Raw genomic sequence first — 12,970 nt, forward strand, 5'->3', positions numbered from 1 at the left:
CCACTTCCACCCTCAGGATTTACTGCAATCTCTCCAAAAATGGTCAAGGGATCACTAGGCCCAAAAAAAGCACATAAACAACCAGGGTTTCCTAGAGATTAAACCACCTCCACACTCAGGATTTACTACAATCCAACAAAATTTTGTCAAGGGATTGCTAGGCCAAAAAAAATCTTGGATGCCTCAGAATTTAGTCACTAATACCTTGAGGAATTTTCCTGTCTCCACCCTCAAGTTTTATCGCAATCTCGCCAAAACCGATCAAGGGATTCCTATGCCTTATGGGAATTTTTTGAGACCACCTCACCCAGTTCCAAAACCATCCAGTAATCTAAATCTCAACCAAATAAAAGAACCCCATCACACCATGGCTATCCAAAAATGGCAATGCAAGGATGAAACCACTATCACACCTAGAAAAACCCATGTTAATGACAAAAAGAGAACCAAATACACAAATGCATGTACCATGCATTCATGAACCAACTGGGAAATCCCACATGCAACCTATTACCTACAAGTATTCCTATTGAAGCTATTTAATCCAACTTTTCCTTACTAGTCCCATTGTTTCCTTTGTCTTCTTGTCCTTCCTTTCATTTCCTTTCTCCAATGCTAAAGTGTTTCAAGAATGCTCTAAGTGTACAATAATATGAGAGAATAGAAAGAGAGAGATCTCCAAAAATGAATTGACAAAAGGTCTGAACTAATCATCATAAGCCTTTTTATTATTGAAGCCTCTATTTTCTTCAATTTCCTCTATTTTCCCTTCAATTTTCCTCACATGCAAATATGTGACCTTTCATCTCCCTTTTCTCCTATTTTCCTTTATTTTCACAAATAAAATGCCAATTATTGCCTCTTTTCCTTTGGCTTTGCCAATTTCCTTAGCCATAATAAACCAAATGAGCACCCACTAGGATTTTTTTCCCAACATTCAACTTGGAATACATGTCCTGTGACCTTGGTTTTATTTTGGCTCTATTAACTATTATTACTTGAAATTTTAACCGGGGGATATTACAATCAAACTATTCATGGGGTTAGCGAGTTATTAGAGAAGGTTCATCAATAAATTCTCACGGATTTCCTATCCTATTACATCATTGCAAAGCAAAAGAAATAAATTTGAATGGACAGAGGAATGTGCAACCATTTTTGAGCAGTTGAAGCAGTTGCTTACAAGTGCTCTAGTTCTAAAGATTTCAGATCTAGATAAAGAATTTGTGGTGTGTACAAATTCTTGCAAGACAGGACTTGGTGGATTCCTCATGCAAGAAAGATAGGTGGTGTGCTACGAGTCAAGGAAACTAAATGAGCACGATAAGAACTGTGTGACTCATGATCTTGGGTTGGCAACAATCATTCATGCATTGAAGATGTGGAAACACTATCTTCTTATCAGGAGGTTTGTATTAATGAGTGATCATAGTGGACTGAGATACTTGTTTGACCAACCTAATTTGAATGCCAAGCAAGCTAGATGGTTGGCCACACTCAGTGAGTTTGACTTCGCGATTAGGTACATTAAGGTTAATGAGAACAGGGTTGTAGATGCTCTTAGTAGAAGAGTGCATGGGAATCACATAAGAACTACGAGTTCATATGGGACAAATTTACAGGATTAGATCTTACAGGAAGGACAACAGGATGATAGGTACCAACAACTTAAGAAAAAGTTAAATAAATAGGGTACACATGATTAGGATGTGGATTATTATCTCATGATAGATGGTTTGGTGATATTTAGGGATAGGAACTATGTATTGGGAAATAGTGAGCTCAAGAATCTTATATTGCGGGAATTTCATGTTACCCTGTATTCAAGTCACCTGGGATATCATAAGACTCTAACAACTGTGAATAATTTCTACTACTAGACAAATATGAAGAAACATGTAATTGAGTTCATTTCAAGGTGTTTGGATTGTCAATAGGTAGAAGGAGAGTGAAAGCATCTAGGTGGTTTATTGCAGCCGATTCGAATTATGGAATGGAAATGGTAGGTCATTTCCAATGAATTCATTATAGGTTTGCTGAGGAAATCTAGGCAACATGATTCCATCATGGTTATGGTTGACAGGTTGACCAAGTAGCTCACTTCATTCTAATGAAGTCTACTAATTCAGCTAGTGAGGTAGCTCAAATATTCATCAGGGAGATAATGAGATTTCATGATATTCCTATGAAGATTATATCCAACAGAGATGCCAAGTTCACTTCCAGGATTTGGATCGAGTTGTTTGTAGGTTTGAGTATGAATTTGGATTTCAGTACAACTTATCATCCACAGATAGATGGATAGACAGAGAGGGTCAACAAGATTCTGGAGGACATGTTGAGGATGTATGTTATGCACTAGTAGAGGAGGCAGGAGGAGTATCTTCCACTAGTTGAGTTTGATTACAACAATGGGTATCATGAGTCACTGAGGATGAGTTTGTTTGAGGCACTTTATTGGCAGAGTTGTGAAAATACCGTCATCTAGAGTGATCCAGTGAATATGGTATTGATTGGATTGGAAATGTTGGCAGAGATGGAAAAGGAAATGCAGGTTATCAAGAAGAATCTAAAGGCAACACATGATAGGTAGAAGACTTATGCAGATCAACATAATGTGTTTAAGGAGTTTCATGTTGGGGAGCATGTGTATTTGCGCATCAAGCCCAAGAGGAGCTCCTTGAGGATTGGGTCATGTGCCAAGCTGACACCTTGGTATTGTGGGCCTTTTGAGATCCTTGAGAGGATTGGACCAGTGGCCTACAAACTTGTACTACCTTCGATAGTGAAAATCAATGATGTTTTCCACATTTCATTACTTAAAAGATATGTGAAGGATGTTGGTCATTTGATTGACTGGTTTGTATTGCAAGTAGATCCAAAAGGAGAATTCCAGCTGAAACCTCAGTGCGTATTGCAGCGAAAACAAATCATGCTCCAGAACCAAGCAAGTTAAAGTGTAGTGGAAGCACTTTAGGCCCAATGAAGTTACATGGGAGATGGTTGAACAGATGCGGGCTATGTATCCTTCACTATTTGTTAGTTGAGGCAAAGGAGTTTTGGTATATGCAAATATTTATATTTATGTATGGATGTTATTCTAATTACAACAATGAGTTGTGTTATAAAGCTACAATAAGTGGTATGGTTGTAGTGTTTTCATATTTGTCATGCTGGTTTTTCTTTTCATCATGTTGTTCATTGTAAATACTGCATCGAACTAAGTTATAAATTTCCATGGGCAGTATGTTTTGGTTTTCAGTGGTCTTGTTGGTCATATGTGACATAGAACACCAAGGATGGTGTTCCCAAAGGGGGAGGATTTCGTAACAACCTTGGGTTAAAAGTTTATTTAATAAGGTTAATAAAGGAAAAATAAGACCAAGGTCATGGGACACATATTCCAAGCTGAATGTTGGGAAAAATATCCTAGTGGGTGTCACTTTTGGTTTATTATGGATAAGGAAGTTGTCAAATGAAAAGAGGCATTGATTGGCATTTTATTTATGAAAATAAAGGAAAATATAAGAAAAGAGAGATGAAAGGTCACAAATGTGCGTGAGATGAAAATTGAAGGAAAAATAGAGGAAAATGAAGAAAATAGAGGCCTCAATGATAAAAAATATTTTGAGGATTAGTTCACAGATTTAGTTGGTTCAAATTTTTCTTTTTAATTTTAGTTTTGGAGCTCTCTCTATTCTCTCATACTATTGCACACTTGGATAATTCTAGGATCACTCTAGCATTAGATAAAGAAAAGGAAGGACAAGGAAAGCAAAGGAAGGACAAGGGAAGCAAAGGATAATCAAGGAATGTTGGATCAAGAAGCTCCAATAGGAAGGCTTGTAGGTAACATGTTGCATGTGTTATTTGCTAGCTGGTTTGTGAATTCATGGTATATGCATTTGTGTGTTTGGTTCTCATGTGTCATTGACTTGGGTTTTCTAGGTGTGACAGTGGTTTTATTATTGCCTTGCCATTTCTGGATAGCCATGGTGTGATGGGGTTCTAATATTTCATTGAGATTTGGATTTTCGGGAGATTTTGGAATCAGGTGAGACGGTCTCAAGAAAATTCCCAAGGGTTGAGGGTGGAGGTGGTTTAATCTCTGGGAACCCCTCAACAGGTGGGTGGAGACAGGAAAATTCCTCAAGGTAATGGTGAAGAAATTATGAGGCATCCAAGCTTGTTTTTGGCTTAGGGATCTCTTCACTAGTTTTGGTGGGATCATAGTTGCCTGAGGGTGGAGGTGGTTTAATCACTAGGAATCCCTGGTTGTTTATGTCTTGAGCCCCGAATTCATGTTTGGAATATGGAATGGGGGTGATTGGCTTAAAGAAATATTTGGTTTAGCTCAATCTGTGGTCGGATGGTACGTGGATGTCTCTGACTTGGTTGTATTTTGCATATGTTAATAAGAGCTCTTCTCCTATTGTATTTTATGAGTATTTGTACTTGTTATTATGTGACTTTGATGATTTTTCTATCATGGTTATTATTCTGGTTATAAGCATGGTTCCATAATGGGTTCTAGCTATGGACATTGATATATTTTGATTAGTTGATGAATGGTTAATGAATGCATGAGATAAAAAATGTTATTGTAGCTATAATGAGAGGGAATTAGACTTTCTTGGTGATTCTCATATAAGTTTTAGACCCCTGTGTTTAGATATGCATCCATGACCTGTAGATTACATGTTCACCATATGTTTGACAAAATTATTTTCATGTTAGGTCTGGTTAATTCAAATCCCCGATCAAGTTTTGTATGAATGACTTTATCCTGATGTTATTTATCATAAAGTCTCATTGAGTTCTGGGAAATGGTTTGGAGGATATCCTAAAATGGTAGCTCAGAATTTGGGAACATACCCTCTGAACTAGAGGTTTTGAGCCATAATCACACCCTGGTTGGCTTATGCATATAGTTGGAGGCCTATAACCACATGGAGGTCTTGTCATGCATGCGATTACGGGCCCAGGTCACTAAAAAGGTAATCTTGCTTAGGGTTTGGGCACTTGGAGTGGTTGCTTAGCTCCTGGGTGTCCTGTAGCTCATGAGGAAGGTTAGTAAAGTTCCAGGTTATCGACTCCACTAACTTAAGTTTACTGAGGATGTTGGGTCCCCTGTCATAGTTTCCCTTATCTCATGTTTACCCCAACATGCTAGTTAAAGTGGGTAAATGTGGGAGGAGGCATTACACCACGATTGAAATCTTAGACAAGAACCCACACCAAATCTTCACCCTCCAAGGAAAATGAATTCTTGAAGTTGAAGCCTTCATGAATAAATCCAAATGAGGGATTGTCATCCATTTAATTTCACTATGCCTATAAAACCACATGGGTTGCATCATTTTCCCATTAATGTTGCATGTGTGATATCCAAGAGAATTCATCATAAATATGCGATGAAGGTGATTCTAAGGAGATGGCAGGGGATCGAAGCAAGTCTGAGCATGCAAGGATGTATAAAAACTACATGCTTGATGTCATAATCCTTTAAATGCCATGTTCCTTAAGATTTTGAAGGACGTTAATAACCTAAGCCACCAACTTTCATTAAGAGAAAGGACAATGCCATGAAAGTGAGACATGAAAGCTAATGATGGGAGGGGGATGGGAAAAGACAAGCAAGAGGGAAGTGGGACAAAGAAAAAGGAAGGAGAGGGAAGGGGAGAAGGATTAGGGAGAGGGGGGGAAGGTAATAAGGGAATGGGAGATGAGCCTTAATAAGACTAAACTTGAATAAGGGGGACAGGAGGGAAAAAATTAACTTCAAGCAAACACATTAAATTCGAATGAAAAGACAAGGAGAGCTTGAGCCAAATGGTCTGGAAAATTTAGGGAATAGGATGATAACTAACAATGTCATTAACCACCAACAAACCTTCATTTAGGGTGCAAGCCTTGTTGGCTTCCAAATCAACTTCCTCATTATTGGCCCTCAAAATGTGATAAATTGCTTTTGAATGAAGGACTTTATCATGCCTTTGATTCGCTAGAGGATCTGAGATAAATAATTTTCCATTGGTGATCCTTCATTTGAGAGATATAAGATAGTAAAGAGAGAATCACCAAGGATGATTATATCTGTGATCCATTTTTCCTTAGCAATACATAGGCCTTGAAAGAGATTATACATTCTTGCTTGATTGTTGGTCCTCTTTGCCAAGCCCCAATCATACTTAATTTAATTGATTCCCTCGGGATTGATTAAAATCCCTCCCCCTCCTACCACCCTTGGATTTTTCTTAGAGGCCCCATCAAAATGCATAATCCATTTTTCTTTCCACTTTGGGAGACGAGCTTTAGGAGATGAGGTAGGAATGGGATGGGGAGAGAGCGAGACAACCCAAAAAACTTCCAAATTATCCAAATTCGAGTCCAAACCAAGGGAACTTGTTTCTAGATAGAGTGTTAAATCCTTAAGGGTCACAGATCTAGTAGAAATCTTAGCTGATTAAAAAATGGTCGAGTTTCTTAAAATCCAAACGCACCTGCGAATATATTTAGGAAGCATGAGCTAGAAGGATTTCAATTAGGGTTTGGATTGAAGGGATACCACATACTAATTTTTCCAAGTAGAGAAGAATATATTCAAATGGGAAAACCATCTCAACCTTGAGTGAATAGGACCCAAAGTGAGAGACCAAACTCTCTTAACATATGAACACTCCAAAAATGGATGTGAGATTGTTTCTTCATTTTTTTTTCACACAGAGGACATCTTTAGGGACCAATAATGTCCCTCTTTTTAAAATTATTCGAAGACAAATATTTTTGTGGATGAGAAGTCAACAAAAGATATTAACTTTGGGAATAGCATTAGGTAACCATATTTTATTCCATAGGGAGGAATTCAGAGGAATATGAGAGTTAAACAACTTGTCTATATACCCTTGTTTGACAGTGTACCCAGAATCTTTCCAACCCATCTTATCCTGCTAAAAATAATTGATGGGTTCCTTACTGACCAAATTTTTTATTATATCTTCTCCTAAAGGATTTAGATCATTAGGAAGATATCTCAATATATAATTACTCCACAATCTCTCATTATTCCAAGAGAATATATCGACCAACATGTATCTTCCTTGAGAGTGCATATACTCCATCGGGGGGTGCAAATCTTTTTCCTTTACCAGTGGACGTTTATTAAGAATGGAATATTCCCATATCTTTATATTATCTCCATTTCCAGGGATCCACAGAGGTGAGATCGAATCAGAGGGGAGGCTGTTGAAAGAAGCTTCCCAATAGGAGATCCACAAGGAAGAATCTTACCCGAGGAAGGATGGAAGTATTTATTTTTCATAATCTGAACACACCAAGTATTTAGTTGGACTGGAATCCTCCAATCTATTTTATCGTTGACAGAAATATTCATTATATCAGGGTCTCTTATACCTAGACCACCATGAAGTTTGGGAGCTCTAACCATATTCCAATTGACTAAATGGAACTTTTTATGTTGAATTTACCGCCTTCCCAAATAATTTTTCTCAAAGAGGTTATGATCCTGTTTAAATTAATATTTGGAGCCAATATGGATGAGAATTGGTACACAGGGATTGCAGATAGCACTGCCTTCGTTAAGACAATTCTTCCAACAAGTTTGAGTTTTGAGTCATCTAGCCCCCCACTTCTCAATTCTAAGTTTGATCTTATCTAGAACTCTCTGCTAGGATTTCAAGGATGAGTTCTTCAATCATATAACGATTCCTCGATATTTGAAATCAATGCAGTCCATAATTACTTTAAAGCCAAGAAATTCCTCAATATTCTTTTTTTTAATTGGGTTAATAGTCCAAGGATAAATATTGGATTTCGTATCATTAATTAAACCTTAAAAAGCCAAAATAAATCTATCCAAGAATTTTTTGTATCTTTTGGTGATCACCATAGATGCCCCTCCCAAAAGGATCATATTGTGAGGGAACTACCTATGGTTGATGCTTTTAACTCCATTAGAGAAGCAGACACTTGGGACTCACCCTTTAGTTATTTCATATTCTAGTGTTTTTCTCAGAGAATTGACCAAGATAATGTACATGAAGGGAGATAGAGGGAAAATTTGCCTCAGACCCCTCAATGCTTTAAATAAGTGATTTCCTCTACCATTAATCAGTGGGGAAATCCATGGAGAACCAATATAGAGGCCAATCCATTGAATGAATTTTTCATGAAATCCCATCTTCTTCATTACCTTAAAAGGAATTGATGTTTGACCATGTCGAACACATTTCCAATATCAAGTTTTATGACCATGCCTTGGTCTCCTCTTCTCCAACTAGAATCGACTGCCTCTTGGATCATGATTATGTTGTCAAATATTTTCCTTCCAAGGATAAATCATCCCTAGTTTCCGTTAATAATTTGAGGGAGGAACTTTTGAAGTCTAAGAGCCAAAAGTTTGGAGATCATTTTGTAAGACATATTACATAAAGAAATTGGCCGAAATCTGGGAAACGACGACAAATTATTTTCTTTGGGAATTAAAGCCATGAAAGATGAATTTGTACCTCCTCCCATATGAAGCTATTTAAACAAGTATCCAATCATTCATAAAAGAGGGCCAAGAGACCATCAAGGCCTAGAGCCTTGTCTGGATGAAAGGAAAAATTGCGTGCTTGATTTTTCATTTGAAGGAGGAGCAATGAGATAGTTGTTCATGTCTTCTGATACTAAAGAAGGAATGTGATCTAACATATACCGGTCTTCTTGTTCAGATACTTGAATTGAATATTGGTACAAACTACTGAAATGTTTCACTATTGCTTCTTGGATCAGTTGGAAATGTTCCAATTTTTTACCTTGATAGACAATTTCTGCAATGTTATTTTTCCTTTCCTGAATTTTGGCTTGATTATGAAAGAACTTCATATTTTTATCCCCATATTTTAACCACAAACTTCTCGATTTGGGCCTCTAATGATCCTCTTCTCGACGAAGGAGAGAATGATAAGACTTGAATGTTTGGACTTCCTGATTGAGGAGGCCTTATGTTACATGGTCAGATTCTATTAGAGATTAGATATTCACAACTTGACTTTCTAGAAACTGCAACGAAGCGTGATTTTTCAATCTTCCTTGTTTCAACCATATTTTTATATCTTGTTTGAGCCTTTTGACCTTAGACTCCAAAATACCAATTGGGATTCCATCCATCCATTGATTCCAAGAAGACGCAGTCATCTCAGAAAACCCTAGAGATTGCAGCCACAGAATAAAGAACATAAACGAGACTGGACCGAAATTTGGAGGGGTACTAATTTTTAACAAGATGGGGTTGTGATTTTGACGGAAAGAATAGATAAGGAAAATACTCATTAAAAAAAACACACAATTTTATTAAATTAATTTCACTCCAAAGATTGGTTCTACAAATGAGTTACATGGCTATTTATTATGGAGGAGGAAAATTCTCGAATTCCTCAAATAGAGAACTCCTTCATGGATATTTGGAGGAAGTTGAGAGAAATCCTCTCAATTCTAAGAATCTATCCTAACTACTTAATCTCTAGCAAATTCTAGAAGTCTCCACAAAATCTAGATTTTTCTAAGATTCTCCAAATTAAATAAATAAATAAATACAAAATAAGAGATGCTCCGGCATCATATTTTATCCACTTCATGGGAGAATGGAGGATTGAAGTTTGATATTCATAGAGAGGATAAAATCTGTGCCCAAAAAACTGTCTAACTGTGATGTTATTTTCCCAGGCCTCGTCCTTTTGTTGTTCCACGTATATCACATCTTGTTGGGCTTTATACAAATCAAATTGAGATTGCCAATCAAGTCTTCCATGGCTTCTTGGTTCAGATCCCTTACCAGGGATCCTATTCTTTTTTCTTTTTGGTGAAGAATCATGTTAAAATCTCCTCCAATAATACAATTGGAACAAGTGTATCTTTCAATTCCATTAAGGAGATCCAATATTCGTATTTTTCTCTAAAGGATATGGGCATCTAGATATTGACAACGATACATACCTGGTTGAAGGATGAAATTATGAACGTAGTGTTAGCACTCCGTAATTCCTCCAGGATGAGGAGAGGAACCTAGAGGTAACCAAAAACCTCTTTTAGCTGAATGAATGCTCTTCTTCAACCTGAGGGGGCTCCCTCACTAAGCAAACTCAGAAATAAAACTTATGAAAACGATCTTTGACAGAGACCAGTTTTGAAAATGTTTAAATGTTTGGTATGGGAGTAGTAGAGGATTCTAGGAAAACTAGTGTAAGGTGATTATAACCTTCCTCGTACAACATGCTGATGTATCTCCAACCAAATTCATGTACAAAGGCACAATTAATATGGCTTTTAGATTTAAAGACAAATTGTAGTATAGTGAAGATGGGGATATCATGGCATTCATTAGAAATATTGATGAGCCCCAAATTTGGTAACTTGTTGGGCTCATTCGGACTAATTATCCTTGTTCAATCCTTCATTTTTTCATAGCTTATGCATTATTTTTCAGTATGTTTATGTCATTTGTACGAATAAGGGTAGTCACTCTTCCTAGGCGGCTAACACGTGCTCATTCTAGGTTTTTTGACACATGTTGGAGCAAAACCGAGCAATCATGGGCTGGAAGACAGCCAAGCTTGGGGTGAGGATTCGTAGGGGGGTTGTCTATGGCATTAAATAGCCTTCCTCGGATCTTCACCCCCAACTCCGAGCTCCAAAGGCCACCAAAACCGGATCTAGAAGGCAGCCAAGCAGATTTTGGAAGAACTCACAGTTTGGGCGGCCAAGTCCCATGGATTTAGGAGGCTAGCTAGGGCCCTCGTGGTGTATAAATGTTAAGGACTCAGCCTTCGTGAGGGATTTTTGGAAAACTCTTGCATACTTTGCACTACAGTGCTGCTAGCTTCATTTTGTTCTCTTGTAGCCATTTTTGGCATAACTCTTGACTTATGATCATGTTTTGATAATGATAAGCAGTATGATTTTATACCAAATCTGAGTTTTCTATAGGAACCATAGCTCTCGGGGTTGGGCCCAACCTGAGAGGCTAGGGCATCCTTCTTTGTACTGCTACCTTTTCTTTATGCATCGTGGTTTTCCTTTTATGCATTTGAAACGTGTTTCTGTTAAGCAGATTTAGTTGTGTTGGTTAAATAGGTCACTGGTTATGAATAGAATTGCTTCAGATGTTTAGAATAGATTGGTAGGATAATAACAGTTAAAGCTCCAAGAAAAGGGTCGACAACACTCTCAGTTTCACCTCATCCTTATTGGATCAGGGGCTGGAATTGCAGAAACAGTGCTGCCCCAACAAAAACACTAGTTTGCTTGACCATGCAATCCTTGGTGTAATGTTTTCATTTGTAGAAGTTAGTTATGCATTCAGACCTCTGAAATGTTTCTTTGCTTAAGTGATGTACATGGTTCTCTTTATAAATAAAGCTGCTGTTCATTTGTTTCATTGACAGTTAGAGTAGATTAGCTAAGACTTTGATTATGTGCAGGACTTTGTTGATTTGGTTAAGTGTACACCGTGTAGGGCATCTCCACCACTCTCTCATCCGCCTAAGCTTCGTCCAGGCTAGCTGCTCCATCTCCTAGTTAGGTTCCTTGTCTCACAACTGTTCTTCTGCCCACGTAACCCTACCTTCTTGCTCCTCCATTGTCTTAGCCTTCTTTAAGCCAAGTCAGCCTTCTACACCCTCTCATCACTCCATCCATCAGTCCCTGGGTCATTTCAGGCCCCTATCCTACCTCCCTATCCATTCATGCATCTTCCCTCACTCACCCATCCTCTAAAGTCCACTTTATAAACTTCCTGTAGAAATTTCTGAACATCCTGTAGAAATCTCTGAACATCCTGTAGAACCCCTGCAGACTTCCTGTAGAAGCTCCCAAATGAGGTTTCTTGATAGCCAAACTTTGTGAAACTCTCCGGAAGAGTGTTAGGGACTCCTTAGACCCCCTCTAAACCTTCCCAACCTTTTCCAAGCATTTCTCCTCCTTGATCCACCCCTGCACAACAAAAAGCCAGTTAAAAGCACATGCATGATAATTCTAATAACTTACTCAAAAATACAATTTGTTTTCTTCAGATAAAGGTAGTATAGACACATGCATTTCACTTTCATAGAAGTAATGGCATCTCTTTTAATAGTTTGCATTCTCTCCTTTGCATCAGTAGGACTAGCTGGTAGAATTAGGGTTTGCTAGGGTTTGCGTTACTTCTTGGCTTTTAGTTTCTTTCCTCAAGTAGATTAGCTTCCTTTGAGTTAGCTTCCATCCATTAGTTAAAAAGCTTCTTCTAAGAGCTCATAGAAGTTGGCTTAAGCCCCTAGCGGACTTGTGCCAGTTGACCAAGTGACAGCTGCGACAAAAGCTAGTACTTGTGCATACGCACCGTCGCTTCCAAGTTTGTTACGAACTACCGAGTTGATAAGAGTAAAGAAGGGAGTCCCAGGAGTTGTAGCTTTATTGCTGCAATAATGGAGCCCACCATCTTTTTTCCGCCTTTGCCGGGGAAGCGTCAGAGTATTGGTGATTGTTGCTTTTCTTCTCTTTTCCTACTCCCGCCTTCTGCTAAATAGTTTATTTCATTTCCATTCTGCAATTTCATTTCTGCAAAAGTAAAGTAGATATTCCCTGCTTTCATAGATTAGCATTTCAATTCCGCAATTTCAATTCTGCTTTCATAGATTAGCATTTCAATTCAGCAAGCATAGAGTAGCATTTCATTCCTACAATTTCATTTGAGCAAAATAGATTAGTCCTTTCATGCTTTCATTTCAATTCCGCATTTCCATTTCAGTAAGATAGATTAGTTGCAGTTCAATCTATTTTAGTTTTGCAGGTACCAGAGAAAAAAAAACAAAAGAAATCAAAAGTCTTTCCATTTCATGCCTCGTAGGAACAGAGATAAAACCGGAAAATTCTTACCCAACACCCCCACCACTTCACTGGGTCACCCTTCTCTCTTCTTTGGTGACAGTGA

The sequence above is a fragment of the Pinus tabuliformis genome, chromosome 4_2 (assembly GCF_031772625.1).
Source record: "Pinus tabuliformis cultivar Carrire ecotype Pingquan chromosome 4_2, CPIR1, whole genome shotgun sequence".
Lineage (NCBI taxonomy): Eukaryota > Viridiplantae > Streptophyta > Pinopsida > Pinales > Pinaceae > Pinus > Pinus tabuliformis.